Raw genomic sequence first — 18,657 nt, forward strand, 5'->3', positions numbered from 1 at the left:
GCCTCTATTGCTCACAACGTAATTGATTATATTGCAATTCCTAATACGCGTGGTTCTCCATATCATCGGCCTTTCAAACAAGACATTTTGTACGAGAAGCACCATTTAGTCTGTAAAAACTGGCCATATATCTGCTATTTAACTCCAAGTGAGCGACTGCATAATCCTTTTTGAAAAGAAACATTTCGCAAGCAGTACAGCAGTGAAGTATCTTTTTGTAAGCAGGAGCAACACAGCCAGCGCAGTATAACTGCAGTAGCCATGCTCCCGTGTGCTGCCGAAATATGTCTTGCCAACAGCAGCGTGATTTACAAACCTCGCCGCCTACACGCACACGCCCTCGCACTGTCTACTACTGTGATTTGAACACTAAAAATTTGAGCAACCGCTAAACAAGCTACGCTGTTCCGACTACGTGTCGTTGGAGAGCACTGGATTATCTTTTGGCGTAGGGGGATCGAAAGCTGACCGGCTCTGCTTTTTTTCCTAATACTGGCACTTTTTTTCTGCACTATAACCCCCTAGACTAGTTACACCAATTGTTGCCGAACATCAGGATAGTTTTGGATCTTTTAAGTTGGTTTTGCCTGCCAACACGTTGATTGATGTTGGATTCGTCAACTCCGACACAAAAAAGATGAGAATGGGGGACGCATCTCCGCAGCCATGGGTTTGTTAAATACGCGTCCTTGGACACCCATCAGCACTTCTGAAGAATACAAATGGTGTCCTAGCAAGAATCGTCGTCATATCGGTTTTTGGCATAGAAACAACCCGACTACTTGGAGACGATTTCTACGTAGAAATTGTATCAATACGAAAGCAATCGATGCCCTATTATTAGAAAGACCAGCGCATGGCGTTGGCGTGACCAATATGTTTTTTTTTTAAATGGCATACAGCACAAGAGGAACAAAATTCGAAAAAACAAAATTAAGTGGTCTGGGTTATATATAGAAGGGGCATCAGATCTCAATGTAACACGCACCTTTTCCAGCACGGTCAATCCTCGGGCGGACGTTACGAAAAGAGGTACTAGCAACTGCGTTGTTGACTTCGATGTAGAAAACCTTGTGTGCTATAGACACGTACTGAAGCCTACAAGAAAATGTGCGCTTGCTGATCCACCAAGTAAAAAACACGTTGATGTTCATAGCATGCAGGAGGTAGGGCGAACAACGGATATAAGCTATGCTTCTAATAAATTAAAAGGGCGAAAAACAAAATGACTAAAGGGGAAAGTAGCAGATAGGGCTAATCATAGAACACAATACTTTTATTAGGGCTCGACCTCTGTGCAGTCTCACAATACTTCGACCACTGCATTGCCTAGTAATATTCTTGTTGCTAATATTATTTATAATATATTGTATTCTTATCATCACTATTATTATTGGTAGTACTAGTTCTATTTTTATTATTCTTTTGTCAAGTTTTTCTGATGTCACTGATGTTGATGAACAGGTTCGACGTTTAACCAACATTGTCAGGACTGGCATGGAAAAGTACATGCGTCTCTAGAAGTCTGTTCATTCCAAATTTCCCCACTGGTTCTCTAAAGAACTTCGCATTTTGCTTAAACTTAAGGACAGCGCCCACAAAAAGGCAAAGCGCTCTGGGCTTGACAACTAGAAAGTGGAGTTTAGTCACTATTGCTCACTTTGCAAAAGCATCTGTTGGCGTGACCACCAGCTCTATATAGAGTCCGTGGAATCTGCTCCGTCTCAGAAACCTGCTCACTTCTGGAGGTATATACGCGGCCATTCTAAGGCATCTTAAGAACACATTACCCTACTTAATTTCGACAGGGAACATGCTGAGGATGTTGCCAACAGCTTTGCTCAGTACTTTCACTATGTCTTTCAACTACCTGATGCTAACGACGAAAACCTATCATTCAATAATATGTCTAATTTTTATACCCAATGTTCGATGAAAACCTTGTCAATGATAGCCTTAAGCGGATGAAGCTGATGATGATGATGGTTGGTGTTTCATGGCGCAAGGCCAACGAGGGCAAAGAGCGCCAGAAAAGAAGTTATATAATGAAGCGAGGTGATTACCACAAAAAGGTAGGTATAAAAACATGTAGACCGAACATAGTAAAATCAAATAAAGGTAATGGTGATGGCTGGTGTATAGGGCCAGATTTGGTTATGCGTAATATGAGATAAGGTTTAAAAACTTGACATCTGACAAATACTCAAACACACGTTTCAGGGAAACCATGGCATTGTCACCAAGAAACAGCGATGGGTGTAGGGGAATATGTTGTCTGTAGAGTTCTCTGAAGTGCTTGTGTCGTGTTGTGTGAAGTGCCTTGCATGTTATTAGTACGTGCACTACGGATAGGGCCTCTCCGCACCTGCCGCACTGGGGTCTAGGAGATCCCATCAGCAGATACGAGTGCGCCGCATGGGTGTGCCCTATCCGCAGCCTTGCCAAGGCGACTTCCGTGTGTCTGTTGTGTGAGTCAGTTGTGTACCGTCCCAAGTGTGGCTTTATTACGTGTAGTTTGTTGTCGGTCTGTTTGTCCCAGTGTGTTTGCCATGTTCTGCGCAGGTGTTGTTTTATGTGAGGCTTGAGGTCTGTGTAGGGTATCGTTGTAATGTCTACGGTGTTCCTGAGTGCAGCAGCACCGGCCCTCTCGTCTGCCAACTCGTTCCCAGCGATCCCAGCGTGTCCTGGGACCCAGCAGAGGAGCAGCCGATGCTTCTCCGCATACACCGACATGATAGTGTTGAATACAAGATTAATTATGTGGTTTTTGGGGAGTTTATGCGATGATAATGCGCGAACAACACTCAAAGAATCTGTGTACATGATAGAATTGGGAATTTGATTTTCAAGGATATGTCGTACAATCAGTAAAATTCCGTACGCTTCTGCTGAAAAAATTGTTGTGTGCACGCTCATGGTTCTGGCTGCATTGAAATTTGGACCATGAGCAGCGCACGACACCATAGTGGAGGTTTTAGAAGCGTCACTGTAGAATTCAGCACGTGGGTATTTGAACTGCAAAGAAAGAAAGTGCTGAAGTATTGCAGCTCGCGGTACCCGATTTTCGTCAAGCTTTATAAAAGAAAGGTCACAGGACACAGGGCGAACTTCCCAAGGCGGTAAAACGTTTAAAGAGGATGACCTGTACACGTCTAAAAACGAAGCACTCAGATTCGAGGCTCGCTCTCTCGCTCGAAGTGAAAAAGGCGGAGTAACAGACGGGCGATTTACAAACAACACAATTGTGGATGTATCGTTAAGGACAGGATAAAAAGGGTGGCTATTCTGAGATGAAATTTTAAAAGCATAAAGTAAGTTCATGTACGCTCGCTGGTTCTCAAGGCTCCACTTATTACATTCAACATATAGACGCTCAACAGGGCTAGTGCGAAAAGCACCCGACGCAAGCCGTAGCCCCAAGTGTAGTACCGGCTCAAGCATTCGCAATGCTGTTTTACTCGCCGACCCATATACCACACTGCCATAGTCCAAACGAGACCCAACCAAAGCAGTATAGAGCCGTAGTAGGAGTTCTTTGTCGGAACCTTACGAATGGTGGGAGAGAACCTTTAGGATGTTCATTGTTTTAAGACATTTATGTTTAGGTTTCTGGATGTGTGGAATGAATGTGAGGTTCTGGTCAAACACAACACCTAAAAACTTGTGCTCCTTGTTCACAGGAAGCGACACGCCATTAAGTGTAATGTCTGGGTCTGGAAGGATCCCGCGCTTCCTAGAGAACACAACGCAGGAGCTTTTTGCAGGATTCAATTTAAAACCATTCTTGTCTGCCCAGCTGGCAAGTTTCTTGACGCCGAGCTGGACTTGACGTTCGCATATTGACATATTACAAGATTTAAACCATATCTGCACGTCATCTACATGCATAGAGTAAGAAGTTGTAGGCGGCAGTGCCTTCCCAAGGGAGTTCATCTTTACTATGAAGAGAGTGCAGCTTAGAACTCCACCTTGCGGCACGCCATTTTCCTGCACGTGTACCTTTGACAGTGCAGAACCTACTCTGACGCGAAAGGTTCTCTCCGACAAATAACTAATAACGGTATTTAACATGTTACCAGAGACACCGAACGACTTAAGGTCAGTAGGTATGCCATAACGCCATGCGGTGTCATAGGCCTTCTCTATGTCAAAAAACACCGTAAGACAGAATTGTTTGTGAATGAAGGCATCCTTAATGTATGACTCTAGTGCCACAAGTTGATCGTTTGTGGATCTCCCTGCCCTGAAGCCTGCCTGGCAGCTCTCAAGAAGACCGTTGTACTCCAAAAAGTACACAAGCCTCCTGTTTATCATCTTCTCGAGAAGCTTGCACAGGCAGCTGGTCAGGGCAATGGGTCGATAGCTAGCGGGAGAAGAAGGGTCCTTCCCTTCTTTCAAAAATGCTACAACTATGGCATCCCTCCAAGACTTTGGAATGTGCCCCGAAAGCCATATCTTGTTGAAGAGGTGAAGAAGTGTTACAAGAGTGTCTGTGTGTAAGTTCGGTATCATTGTATATGTAATGTTGTCTGGGCCTGGAGCTGAGGGTTTACACGTGCTCAGAGCACCCCTCAGCTCATGAAGTGTGAACTCTGAGTTATAAGAAGATGATGACCTAATGTTATCTAGTATAGGCTTCTTTTCGGCCGTTTGTTTGTGTTTCATGAAAATGTTTGTGTAGTGTGCGGAACTGGACACGTGTTGTGCGAGGGTGTCAGCCTGGTCTTCGAGTGTGTCCCCTGTTGTGCTAACCAGAGGCAGGCTGTGTGTTTGTTGTCCTTTGAGTTTGCGTATTCTTGTCCATACTTTCCGTGTGTCTGTGTAGGAGTTTATTGATGTTATAAGGAACGCCAGCTCTCTCGTTTTGCCTCACGACGCACACCTTTTCCTAACGCCTTGGCCCGTTTGAACAAAATGAGGTTACCCGACGTGGGGTACCGACGAAGGACACCCCACGCCTTGTTCTGGGCCTCTCGCGCCCGCCTACAGTCCTCATTCAACCACGGCCTCCGCTGGTTACTCGGGGCACCAGAGGCGTGGGGAATTGACTTTTCGGCGGCGTCGAGGATGTGCGCCGTGAGCAGTTGGGTAGCTTCTTCAACGTGTAGGTGTCCTATGAATATGTGGTGTAGTTTTGATGTCTCTGTAAATGTATTCCAGTTAGCTCTTGCTTCTCTAAACCTTTTATGGGAAGATGGACTGCTCGGGCCTGTACCTATATACGTTAATGAAGTGGGGAAATGGTCACTACCATATGGGTCCGTGCCCACACCCCACTCAAGACATGGAAAGAGAATTGCAGAGCCAATAGCCAGGTCAAGATGTGAGTTTGTGTTGTGACCTATGTTATGGTATGTAGGCTGTTTATTGTTGAAAAGGTATGCTCCAGAGGATGTAAGAAACCTCTCTATCAGGTGACCTCGGGCATCCGTACGAGAAGAGCCCCAAAGAGAATTATGAGCGTTAAGGTCGACTGTTAGAATGTATGCTTCGGGCAGCTGGTCAACCAGCGCCTCGAAGTCAGAGCTCAAAAGTGTAACATCAGGAGGAATGTATATAGAGCATACCGTTATCAACCCATTAAATATTATTAAGCGTATTGCTACAGCCTCCAGGATAGTGTTTAAAGTGACAGGGTGGCATGCTAAGGACTTCCGGACGATTATGGCCCCACCGCCAGAAGAGTGTGTGCAGCCATCCCTGTCTTTCCTGTATACCAGGTAACTATTCAAGAAATTTGTGTGTTTGCAATTCAGATGTGTTTCCCGGACACACAATAAACTTGGCTGATTGGCATGCAGAATCTCATACACGTCGTCAAGATTATTTAGAAGGCCTCTGCAGTTCCATTGAACGATATTTTCTCTTCCGATTATGATGTATTAGAGCTACTGGAGTGTGACTGTTTATGTAGGGTCTTTCGAGGCTTGGGCTCTTGGACGGGTTTTCTTTACCTCATCTGGAGGTTTAGATCGAGGGACCCGCTCCTTCCGCTGCAAAGCAGGCAGGAAGGGTCCCACATCCAGCTCATCATATTATTTGGAAGGGGTACCCAGTGTACCGGACCCCCCGGACTTGGCACCCTTTGCGGTGGCCTTCGTTTTGGCCGCGAGCGCCGATGTCGTCAGGAGCGCCCCGGGTGGCACAGGCGGTGCGGCGGAGGTGGGAACTGCTGCGGTTTCCTCTGTCTCCCTCTCCCCCGTGCCTTCGCGTGTGCTTTGGGCAGGTGGAGAGGACGAAAAAGAGGGTGCAGCATCCTCAACGGACGTGGATGCCACCACAGCCGCTGCTGGCCCAGCTAGCGGTGTGGAGGCAGGTTGGGCTGCAAGAGGCAACCCAGGGGGGGGCGGTGGCGGGACCAAGTCCGACTCGCGCTACTGGGTGCCCGCCGAAACAAGACGCCGCTCCGCCCCCTGCTAGCTGCGTCGGCGTCGGCGTACCTTCCCGGAGGGATAGAGGCGAACCTATTCCGCGCCTCTGGGAAAGTGATGTTTTCGTTGACTTTCAAGGCAATTTTCTGTTTTTGCTGTTTGAAATTTTCACACCTCCTAGAATAGGCAGCGTGTGGTTCCTGACAGTTCGCACAGGTGAAGTTCTGGGATTTACTATTGTCTGTTAGATGATCATGTGCTGCACATTTTGCGCACTTCAATTTATCACGACAAGAGGTTGTGCCGTGCCCAAACCGCTGACACTTGAAACAGCGGCGTGGGTTCGGTACGTAGGGTCGGATTGGACATCTAAAGAAACCTGCGTTGACCCACTCAGGAAGGTTAGAGCGGTCAAGTGCCAAGATTATGTGCTCGGTTGGAATTATTTCATCATTTCGTCGTATGGTGATTCGCTTCACTGCTGTCACGCCCTGATCTCGGAGGCCCTCGAGCAGATCTGCTTCAGTCTCATTCATTAGATCCCGATCAGAGATCACGCCCTGGCAGCTATTGAGGCTGCGATGAGGCGTGATCTTGATGTCAACATCTACCATGCGCGTTTGCTTGAGCAGGTTGGAGGATTGTTGTTTGTTTTCTACTTCTATCAAAACTTCTCCCGTTGTGAGTTTCTTAGCCTTGCACGACTTTCCGATAAGGCTTTCAAGAAACTTGGAGATTAGAAACACTGACTGGGAAGTGATGGGCTTTGTCTTGTCAACAGATTCCATGATCAAAAACCGGGAGAAATTATCAGGCTTTGGGAGTGAGATCGATTGCAAAGGAGAAAAAGATACTTCGGTGCGGCCCCTTTTCGGGGGCCGATCACGTTTTGGGGGGGGGGGTTTAGAAAATGCCATGTGATACATTGGAAAGCAGGGAGACGGGGGTACTTTCTCCTTTGACCTTACCCTGGTAGTGAAAGAGGTCCCGGAGCTCCCTGGCTGGTAGACAGGCAGGGAGCCCATCGGCCGGAGCTTGACCAAGGTTCCGACGGCCACCGTTAGAGGTTTCTACCCTTCACCTTAAAAACACGTCACCACGGTAGGTCACAGCTTATGTTGGGGGGCTCGGGGTCCGTGGTATCGCCAGTACCGTCACAAAGATTGCTCAAGGTGCCCCGTGCGGGGTAAGCGGATGAAGCTATGATTTTCCTGTGGGGCAGATAAAATTCCTGAAGCCCTCATGAAGGCTTCCGGCAACATTTTTGTGCCTGTTTGAACTTAAGTTTAAAATAACTGTTTACTTTGCGGCAAATTCCCTCGTGCTTGAAAGATCGCTCTAATTTTTCCTCTATTCAAATCTGGTGATACCTCAGCCTTTACTAACTATCGACCAATCTCACTCCTTTGTGTTGCCTTAAAACTCTTTGAGTCACCTCTGCACAAAGTTCTTGCGTCCTGCGTCAAGAACGTTCTGACGCCAAGAACATTCAGAACGTTCTGAGCACGGTTTTTTTCTCGGGTCAATCGACGGTTACAAATCTTGCCAGATTTATGACACAGGCTTTGGCTGCAGTTTGCAAAAACGGCCAGTTGAACGCAATGTATTTTGACCACAGTAAGGCGTTTGTTGTGGTTGACCATCAAATATTAATTTACAAGCTTACTGCGTCCGGTGTAGACGCAGCCCTTGTTGCCTTGTTGTCCAACTATCTCCTTGACCGGTCATTTTACGAAGATGAAACAACAAACACTCCCACCTCCCCTCGCGGGAACCCCTGTGTAGATGCGACGCATAGGGGGTTGACGTTGCAGCGTTGGACAGCGGAGGAACGGCCCTGGAACGATGGAGTGGAGCGGCGCAGGTACCGCGTTTTCTAGCGCGCATAACGGTGAGGGGACGCGCCGGCGCCAGTGCGTCTGCCGCGGCTGTGACGCAACATAATCCAACACATTCAACTTTAATCTAATCCAATCCAAGTCCAATCCAATCCAAGCCAAGCCAAGATAAGCCAAGCCAATCGAATCCAATCCAATGCCCGTCGTGAGAGAGTGTCCGCTATAGGAGAGGAGAGGGTGTGAGCGGCGGACAGTGCAGCTGGCGCGGCGAGGAGAATGGGGGAGGGGCGGACGCCGACAACAACGCCGACACCGGATGCAGGGGCAAGGCGGGTGAATAAGATGCGTTGCATCTAAAAAGTCTGGTGTTTACACCGCAGCAAGTGCTGTACTGTCAACAGTCGTAACAAAATCTTCATTTCTTTTGTATGCTGATGATGCCAAACTACTTAGCCACATCAGCGTTGTTCAGGACTTCCGTGCCCTGCAGAATGATGTGTCGGAATTATCGGGCTGGTGCAGTAAAAACTGTCTGATTTTGAACCCTGCTAAAACAAAGGTTATCACGTACGGCCGCAAAACACATCGTCTGCTGTTTTCTTACAGCATTGAGGGAGCTCATCTGCAAAGGGTTGAGGAGATTAGGGAACTTGGTGTGATTTTCGACAGTACCCTCTCTTTTTCTGCTCATATTAGGCTCATCACCCGGCGAGCGGTATGGAGTCTTGGTAATGTTTGTCGGATTTCAAAGGAATTTTCTTCTCCCGATCCGTTTCTAATCCTATACAATACAATATATATCCCTCAGTTAGCATATGCTTCTGTTCCCTGGAACGGCATCTCCAAATCTAGTAGTGATTTATAGGTGTGAAGAAGAAGTTTTTATCCATAATAAGGCACCGAAATCACATTCACTGTCCCAGTTCTGAATCTGACATACCCACAGTTCCTTCCATCCCTTCCTTGAACTGCAGACGTATGCGCGCAGATCATGGATTCCTTTAAAAAATTGTTCATGGTAACCTTTCTTGCACAGACCTGCTTAACTGTTTAGAGTTTAGCGTTCCGCAAAGGCCCACCAGGTCGCATCGCCCCTTCTTGACCACTGGACGCAGTTCAAATCATTCTCCTGTGGGCAGAATACAGAATTCTTACAACCGCTTCTTTAAATGCCTTGACATCTTTGAAAGTTCCTTTAAAATTAACCGTACTGCGCTGTTAAATACAGTATGTTAAACATCTATGGTGTCTCTGTCGTTCGTTATTTTTCTGTCGTTCTCTGTCTGCATTGCTTGAATTTGGTTTCTCCGCGGTTCTATTTAAGCAACTGATAGTTGCCTTTTCTTGAAACTGTTTACCGGGATTTGTTCGACTTATCACTTGTTGCATCACTGATGCAATATAGTTTTTGTCGTTTTTCAGTCAAACGTTGTTGCTCTACTTGTTGTGTGGCCTTTACAACAACCAAAGCCAAAAAGGCATCTTCTTTTTTTTTTCACCTGTACCGAGGCTCCGCGTGTGTTTTATTTTTCATTTTCACCACTTCAATTTGTGTGTGTCTTGTCGCTTGTTTGTTTTGTTTACAGTTTATCGCTCGTCGTGACCACTGCCGTCGCCTTGCTCTCTTCAACACGGAAGCCTGCCACCACGACCAGAAACTTCGCTATGACGCCACGCATTGTGCTGTACAGTTCCGCCACTACGAAAGGGTACTCCTCGGACGCCGATTCGCAAGCCACGACTCTGTGAAAAATTTCTGCATCGATTTATTAGCCCATACAGCATCATGGAAAAAACCTACCTCATTAATTGCCGCCTCGCGCCTTGCTCTCCTCCTATCGACCGCCGCTATAGGGGCACGGAGATCGTTCACGTATCCAGACTGAAACCGTTCACGCCTCGCATTTCGTGAACGACTGTTCCAAGGCGGTCGCTTCCACGTAGTGGGGGAAGAAGTGTGAGCATTTATTGCTCGCGCTGCGGTAGTGCTCGCTTCAAGGACACATCGAAGGTGCCTGGCTCTTTAGTGTCCAATCCACCTTGCACTCCGTATGCTTCTCACGACCAATACCATCATCACCTCGTACCTCATATGTTTCTCAAAGGATTGTCAGGGCTGCGGAAGGAGCAAAAATAAGTGAATTTGGGGACATTGTCCTGAGTCACCCGTGGTACTGGAAGAAGTCAACAGGGACATGAAATCTCTAGTGGGAGCGCCCGGCCCAGGCGAGCGGTGTCTACTTCTCGATGGTCTTCATGCTCCGCGGAGAGATAGAGAAGCAGCGTTATTGATATTTACGGATCAGCGGAGGGGGCGGGGGTGATCCAGGGGGCAGCAGCGACCACCAGGGCCCGGGTGGTTACCAAGGGGAAGATCAGCTCTTCTTTTAGTCGCTACCCCCAGCGCTGCCACAGCATGTGGCGCATTCTGAGCCTGCCTGCTTCAGTAAAATTGAAAGCGCTTGCATTAGGCCTAAAATATTTCTTATGTGCCTACTCCATTTTTGGTGCGTCCGAATCCGACTATCGAGCTTGTTTCTCTCTTCGGTTAGCACCAAAATATCAACATTTTGGAGTTTACAGATCAATATTCGCATTATCTCTCGTCTGCGCTTGTAGTGGAAGCCGTGTATGGTTTCCAGGTCCCAAAACATCGAACGAAGGTTGATGTAATGAGAAAGCTACTTCTATGGCCCCACGAACGGAGCAAGAACGGAGACGTAGATGAAACGGAGGTGTTTATGGCGGCCAGATAAGACAACAAGCACTTAGCCCAGCTTAAGCTAGCAGCATGTGTTGGGTTGGAGGAAACTGCGAGGACACAGCAATCGCCATTTCACTGCAGCACCCAGGAGTCAATTGGGACGCTGAATTGGGAGCGCTACCATTTCGGAATTGGGAGTTGAAGCTTTGTTCTAGCTGTGATTGCCCTTTTAGCTATCGTGAGAAGATACCTGCCACCGCTTGCGTTGAGTCTTGCACGCAGGTAACGCCATCCTTCGGCCGCTCGCCGCACCGCGAATGAACGTGCAGGTTCTGGGGCCGTCGGTGTGCGCGGGCGAGGTCTCTCGCCAGCCTCAGCGGCCGGTCAGCCTTAAAGAATTTAAGTTTTGCATCCCTGCACCGCCAGCCTTTCCAGTGGCAGCAATCATGGCCAACATATATTTTTCTCCTTGGCCCCACTTCTTCTTGGCTCAGAGTTTATGTGCACTGAGCAAAACGCTTTTACGTGATTGTGCACTGTCCTTGCGAGAACGCATTGACACAAATACACAACTACACAACGCCATTGCATGCGCAATCCAGTGACACCAAAATCCTACATCTGTATTCTCAGGAGTCCTAACGTACTTTAACTTGCAGGTGGGGCTTATCTGATAATCGCTATGTTCTCTATTACTTCCCGGTACAGCTGAGTGTGTTATTAGGTTCCTCACGTCTGTATTGCCTTTATTACTTACAAAGCTTAGAAGCTGTAACTTAATTACGGTGGAAACGCACGATTACGGAATAATAGAAGCCAGCTGATGCTGCCAGCCGACTCAAGGCGCATTTAGTGGTGTTAAGTGAACAAATATGTTTAAACGATTAGGGACCTTTATATCCTTGGCGTGATACAACATCTCAAGTGAGATGACCAGGCGAGGTACGATATTTCAGGCCAAGGCTGTCACGTGTTTTATTTGAAGAAAGTAGGTTACTATAGCTATTAAATCCACATCCTCCGGTACATGTATAACCATTCGCTGACACAAAAAAGGATATAATTTGAACCCAAAAACAGTTGTAGTTAAAATTGGTGAACTTTATGAATAAAACCCGTTAGTGCATGCCGAAGTGCAATTAATCAATATAAAAGTTAATATCAACAAAAGGGCGTGCAACATTGTCAGTGGGGTTCGGTCTACCGGTGAGATACGTCCCGTTGGAGCATTGCCTTCTCACTGGCGTTTGCTATATGAAATTCTTCATGAGCTAGTGCAGTGGAGAAGCGGGAACCGGAAGGTAGCGGCGATGGTAGGAGCAGAGGTGGTAGCGGTACGCCGGTAGACAGGGACCAGTGCCGCATGCAAAGGCGCAATGGCACCGCACGACGCCTGTACTTGCCTGCTGGACCTCGAGTGTATTCCTGAAGATCACCACGGCTACTGCCCACCAACCGATAGCATTTACGAATCGCTTAGGCAAAGTACTGGCTCCCAGATAAAACGCATAGACCACCTTGGGCCTCTTGACAGTTTAGATTACCATCACTTTGGTTGTCTGCTCAATCTCTCCTCTTCCGCGCTTTCATTACGTTTTTTCTTTCGCCTCCTGTATATATCAGAGCCAGCTGCCTACGCTAGAAAGAGCTCAACTGGGATATTGTCAATTTCTCCTGGCGCATTTACGGTCACCCGTGCATGCTCTAGTCTTGCCATCCACAACCCAATGCTCATGCAAATTGTTTATTTTTCGCTGTGTTATGTTTTCTCTACCTCCGTCCCAGCATTTTCTTGCAGAGAAACGTGTTGGTGATATTGCCAGCATTTTTTGTAGACATCGGCTGTATTTTTTTGTGACATCTGAAGTACAAACTTCTTATTCTGCTGAGTGTGATACTGAGTTTGTAAATACGCATTGCAACTCTCAGAGTGCGAAAACGTATCTTGCGAAATTGAGAATGCTAAATGGATTTTTCCCACACGAATACTTCCACAGTTGAGCCCGGATACGGTGTCCCAGCACCTAAATGGAGGTTTCTATACATTGAAGAGAACTGCACTGTTGTACAGGCACTTTCTTATGAACCCAAGGTGAACGGTAAGCAAGCGCCAAATTTACTAAACCCTAGATTAGAGGGTCGCATTATTTTTGACTGAAAAGGAAGTGAAACAATATTTAAACAAATTAGGCGGGCTAGTGAGAATATGAGTTGCATACATAATCCAGAATCTGTACAACTTACAGCTTAGATCCACTAGCTTACGCAATGGGTAAACTTTACAGTGCTGGATTATGAAGATGCTAAGCAGTAGAAGTCAGTTTTTTTATTTCGCTAGTTTAGAGTTCTTTTATTACAGGTGTGTAGTAAAATTTTCAGGATTGGTTCTGACTAGGCAACCGACGTTCTCAGTGGATTTGAAAATGAAAATGCCCGTTTGGCCGGGTTTCGGTACACTTTCACCAGTACCAAGTATTTAAAATTCCTGCCGAGTACCTCTCCACGGTGTGCCTCAAAGCCCATAATCAACTTCGCCGCGTGCAATTCCCAAAATTTGAAATTTCAAAGATAACCCGAATACACTTCTGTACAGAAAATTGTTTGATGAAATACTGCCTTCAGCAAACGCGATTAAATACTTACGTGGCAGCATGGCCTGAACCTTTCTTACAGAAGCTATTGGAGACTGGTACATTCAGCCGTTACGTTGCCGTTTATGTGAAAATTATTCACTTAAATTTGAAATGTGCCCTGTAAACTATAATCTTATATCGGCCATGAACACGAAACAACTTTGGCTGATTCGGAATGCTGGCCTATTTTTACTGAATAACACAGACACCGATTATGCTACTATCTTCAAGAAATCCTTTACATATTTGGGGAAACGGATGAAGCAGTGGTACTCGCGAGTTCCTTTCTGGCAAGCCGTTTGGGCAGCTACCCATTTGCACCACCGTCAAGTGACACTACTATCTTATCGGTACGGGGCTTCTATTTCCGTTTCATCGCATCCCTTCTATGCTCTGCTCCACTTAACACAGTTCTAACTCTGTTCTTTGTTCTGGCCGATGCTGCGTCGTTGCTACTCGCATTTCGTCACTTTCCAGGAGAGTGTGATGGTTTTGGAATATTTGGGCGTTTTTTCTGGGCGGGGTAAGACTATAAATTCCTTCGTGTATGAAGCTAATTTAGTTACAAAAGCGTAGTTTTTTATAGTTTTCTCAGGTTTTACTTTGTCTTTTTGGCCGCTTTAAGACCAAGGACACCCACAAGAGGGAGTGACTGAGGTTTCTATGCTGTTGATGTGGCGGGATAAAATCACAGCACATTTTACAACAAGCGGGATAGGTGCAAATTGTGAAATAGGGGAGACGAGTTCTTTGTGAATAGTCGTGAAACAGTTGGTAATAAATGAGAAATTTTTGCAACGCGAACGGGCAAACATAAGCATAGGTAGGCGTACTCACTCGTGAGTACACTCTTTTGTACTCATTTGTACTTAAACTCACGAGTGAGTATGATAATGAGTGAGTACACACCCACATGAAAAAGTGAGTACGCTGATGAGTGAGTACAGGGGTAAGTCCACTACTCGTGAATACAGTACTCATGCGTACACTACTCATGAGAATGAGAACTCATGAGTAAAGTATTCATGAGTATAAGAATGAGTATTCATGAGTATGATTACTCATGAGTACACACTACTCATGAGTAGTACTCATGAGTACTATTCGTGAATACACAGTACTCATGGGGACAATACTCATGAATACTGTATTTTTGAGTGCATGCACTCGTGAGTACCGTAGTGCAAACACGTTCTATCATGAACTCGAGTCTGGACGCGCACCTAGGAGTCGCAAACATTTAGCGGTGCCGCTGTGCAGCTTAACTCTAAGGATGGTAAAATCAGACAACGAAAACTGTGCCTCCCTCTTTCCCTGTCTCTGTCTGGCGCAGTTAGAGCTTTTCTGCAGTCATTCGCTAAGGGGTCGCGGCGAAAAGGCAAAAGCGAGGGGCTGAGGTCCCGGCGGGAAGTGCAGCCGCACTGACTCTGTTTCTACGGCACGTGTTAAATGGCGCAGTTATATTTATATATTTATACAATTTTATTTATATTTACAAATATATTATTATGTTTATATACAATATATACAAACGCAGCATGTATATACAGGTAGCTAAGACAAAGGCGATAGCACTTCTCAACTGAGCGCCTCCGATGAGATGCCGCCGCAGCACAGCTGCTTCTGGGCTGGTGTTATACCCCTGAAGTTCCGTTGCGGCTGCGTGCAGTTCGAATGCCTCCAATCGGGGCTATCACTGGCTGCAGTTTGAATCCAGCAAATGGAGACGAATCGATTGCGTCAGCCGGGCCGCCACGACAGGGAAAGTGAAGGCGACTCAGCGGCGCCGTCTCCAGGCGCTGCTTGCTACGTGTCTGCCGGGGGTCCTTTTTCCCAGGCATGATTTCGTCCAGCCGTCGTGATGTGGAAGTGAGAGCAGACTCGGCGGCGCCTTTCCCGCCAAGTTGCAGCAAGTGTGCTTCGGGCGGTTTGACCTCGGCGCGAATCAACTCCGCCGTCGGCACGTCGCCGGGCGCAGCGAATTTGTGTCGGGCGCACTGTCACAACACACACACGCATACAATAATGAGTAGTTGAATTCAGACCTGTGTGGGTTTTTCCTGGGCTTTGAACGGAAACAAACATCACGATGCGTAGCGCCTCTATCCTCTCCCTTTCTACCGGCGGGACCTCCCTATAAGGCTTCTCGCGCGCTATCCCGTTTGCGTTTTTGTGTTTATCTCTTATTTTGCGGGCTGGCCGCGGCGGTGAGAGGTACGGTTTCGCAATGTTCGCAGCATGCCGAACAGTGTCGGCAGCCTCTCTTTGCAGCTAATTTTAAAGGAGATAGTCTTTTTTTGGCTACTTGGTTGCGAAAATGTTGCCCTGTCTTTCTGTCCGTCTGTCTGTCTGTCTCTCAGTGTCGGTCATAAAGATAATTTATTATTGCAACTTATATCCCGACCCCCTCTATACATGGCAGCTTCCTACCCCATACATTTTTCTTGCAGTACTTGCAGCGATAGGTCACGTTACAAAAATCCTTGCTGGGGCCGATGTAAGTGGCCCTTCAAACTCTCTGGCATAATAAAACCTTGCGCTATCACTAGGTCATCCGCTGAGTGCGTGTTGCAGGCAACCATAGCAGAGCATACAAACAATCGTCAGCGCAACACTTTTTCACTGACCTCCACGGTCCGAATCCGCATACTGTGCATACCTCGAATTTTAGGCCTTTTATACCGTGGTGACCGCTCTTTCGTTGTTTTTGTTACAACTCCTCCTCCGGAAATTTGTTCCACATCTTCTTCCCGCAAAAGAACAACACCAAATAGAACACAAGACCACGTTAATCGTACAATGATCACTTATCGTTTTTCGGCTTCAATAATAGAGAGTTTTAGCTAACCGTTTTCGACGGTCCGCTCCGGTATCGGCGGCACGCTCAGCGCAACCGGAGCCAATGCCGTTTGCGGCCAAGCGGGCCACGCATGCGCAATGGTGCTCCCGCTTGCTATCGGAGCGGAGCGGACCGTGAAAAACGGGCAGCTAAAACTATCTCATATCATTTAAAGGCAGTGGTCATCTTCCACAGGGTGTCAGAAGAGTAATTTTGAAGTTGCAGAAAGAGTGCTCACCAATCAGTCACTCGGAAGGACTACTTGCCTAGCAGGTGTTTCGAAGAGCTACCGAGGATGACAAAATATGGCATGGTGCAACATTGCGTCAGCTGTACCACTTCGCATGATGCAACATTGCGTCAACCGTAACTGAGGCTACTGGTTGGATGTAGCCGATATGGTCGATGGAAGATCGTGTCCTACTATTAATTTTTTCTCTAAAGCGTGCATACAGGCTTGGTTTGACCTCGCAAGACCGATGAAAACTTATTCTCACTAATAAAAGAATTTTCCACACAATATTGAAATCAAAAGCAAACAATGACAATGGTAAAAGAAAAACACGCTGATGGAAGTTTAGCGACACGATGTGCCTCGAGAGCGCTAAAATATTTGGCAACTTTGGTCCCCTTCCCGTCCTCCTTTGCCCTGATGTATATGTGACCTCAGTATTTTTGATTAGCTAAACATTTAAAATTTTTCCTGTTTAGCCTTTCATTCGAGCCACGACGTAGCTAACATGGCGCAGTGGACAGGATCAGGATTTGAGGCCACGGGAGGATGAACGGACAAACAGACGAACGACGTGGATGAACCGCACCACGACTACGAGAGTGCGGCACGCAGACGTGGGGCACCGACGGAGCCCACGTCAACGGTGGTCGACCCACTGCTGACTTCAACGGAACGCTAGGTCCTATCTTCAACGAAGAAACAGGAGTTCGTGAGCGCACGACGATTACGAGGGCTGCCCTGCTCTGGCCGTGAGGACGACATCGTCTCGCGTCTTCTATTTGGCAACGAGCAACGTCGCCAGCTCTCCGAACGAACGAATGTGCCAACGATATATCAGTCTACTTACGACGACAAACGGCCGAGGAACTTGCAGGCGGCGCTGTTTGTGAGGACATGCTGCGTGAAGAACGAGAAAGTTTTCTGAGACAACTGGCGAGAGTTACCCGCACTTTTGCCACAGTGTCTGAACTACACGATATCCGGACACAGACAGCATGCACGGCGGCACGCGCACGAACGAGACCAAGTATGCAAAACTGTGATTGCCTGGTCACGTGACCCCTCCCAGGTAATGGCGAGATCACGAAAACACGCCGCTCGGACATCGGGCCAATCGACGAGCCACATCGCCCGCGCGAAGGTCTTTCCAGCAACGAGCAACGAGGCGTGCAACGTACGCAGCTCGCATGAGCCAGAAAGCACCAGGTGCCTTGCACCCGCTCTTCCAGTTCAGACGTACACGAACGAAACGATGAAAGCCTGGAACGCAACGGGGCCAGTACGTACATTTTCCGCACGTCCTGTCCTGGACCCAGTCCGCGAAACCAACAACATCGCATCCGAATGGCTGGATAGGCAACGACGAGCGAGACGCATGGCGGACGGAAAGCACGATACGTGGTGAATGACCGCACACCAATGTAATGGTAGTTTAACAGGAAAAACGATACGCACAGCGCACTAAACGCACCAGAGGTGACAAACTAAATCCAACTTGGACCGGTGGAGCTGACCATGGCGAACGAAATGCAAAGCGCACGGAACGCGACCATGCCAGCACACACGCAGGAAATCGCTATTTGCTACATCCTCAGCTCCAGGTTCTGCTATCTGGACTTGGCTAGCGAATGTCACAACCGCAGAAATCAACCTTGCCACAAGCAACAAATAACCCAGCGCACGCGATTCAACCCTACTGGAACGTACGAGCTCTTTGGCACCCGCTGCTTTAGCCCAAATCCAGCGAGCGAACGACATTACACTCGTGCAGGTAGATCCGTCAACGAGCAATGACACGGACAGCGCTTGCGGCACGTTTTAGCCGGAACGTTCAAGGTCACCGGCACCCGCTGCTCCGTTCGAGACTCACATGACAAACCCGACAAACCGCGAGCAAGCGGACTCGGGACGAACGGAACGTTTTCGAGCCTGCTTGTACAGGAGAGATAGCGATTTTAGCATTCTCGAAACAACGGGCAAAGGAGGAGAGCTTGAGCGACGACACGGACATGGCAAGAACGCCAATGAATGAGCCCG

The 18,657-nt window shown here is 47.5% G+C and overlaps 1 long non-coding RNA gene across 1 annotated transcript in view; it reads left to right on the forward strand.

Moving 5' to 3' along the window:
- The window catches only part of LOC144164160 (uncharacterized), a 103,668-nt gene that overhangs the window by 57,874 nt on the left and 27,137 nt on the right, over window positions 1–18,657 (forward strand). The window contains exon 4 of the long non-coding RNA XR_013321087.1: window positions 12,911–13,012. This is a non-coding gene — a long non-coding RNA (uncharacterized LOC144164160). The remainder of the gene's footprint in view (window positions 1–12,910; window positions 13,013–18,657) is intronic.

This window comes from Haemaphysalis longicornis, unplaced genomic scaffold (genome assembly GCF_048455015.1).
Source record: "Haemaphysalis longicornis isolate Haplotype H1 unplaced genomic scaffold, Haemaphysalis longicornis Haplotype H1 scaffold_13, whole genome shotgun sequence".
In the NCBI taxonomy this organism is placed as follows: domain Eukaryota; kingdom Metazoa; phylum Arthropoda; class Arachnida; order Ixodida; family Ixodidae; genus Haemaphysalis; species Haemaphysalis longicornis.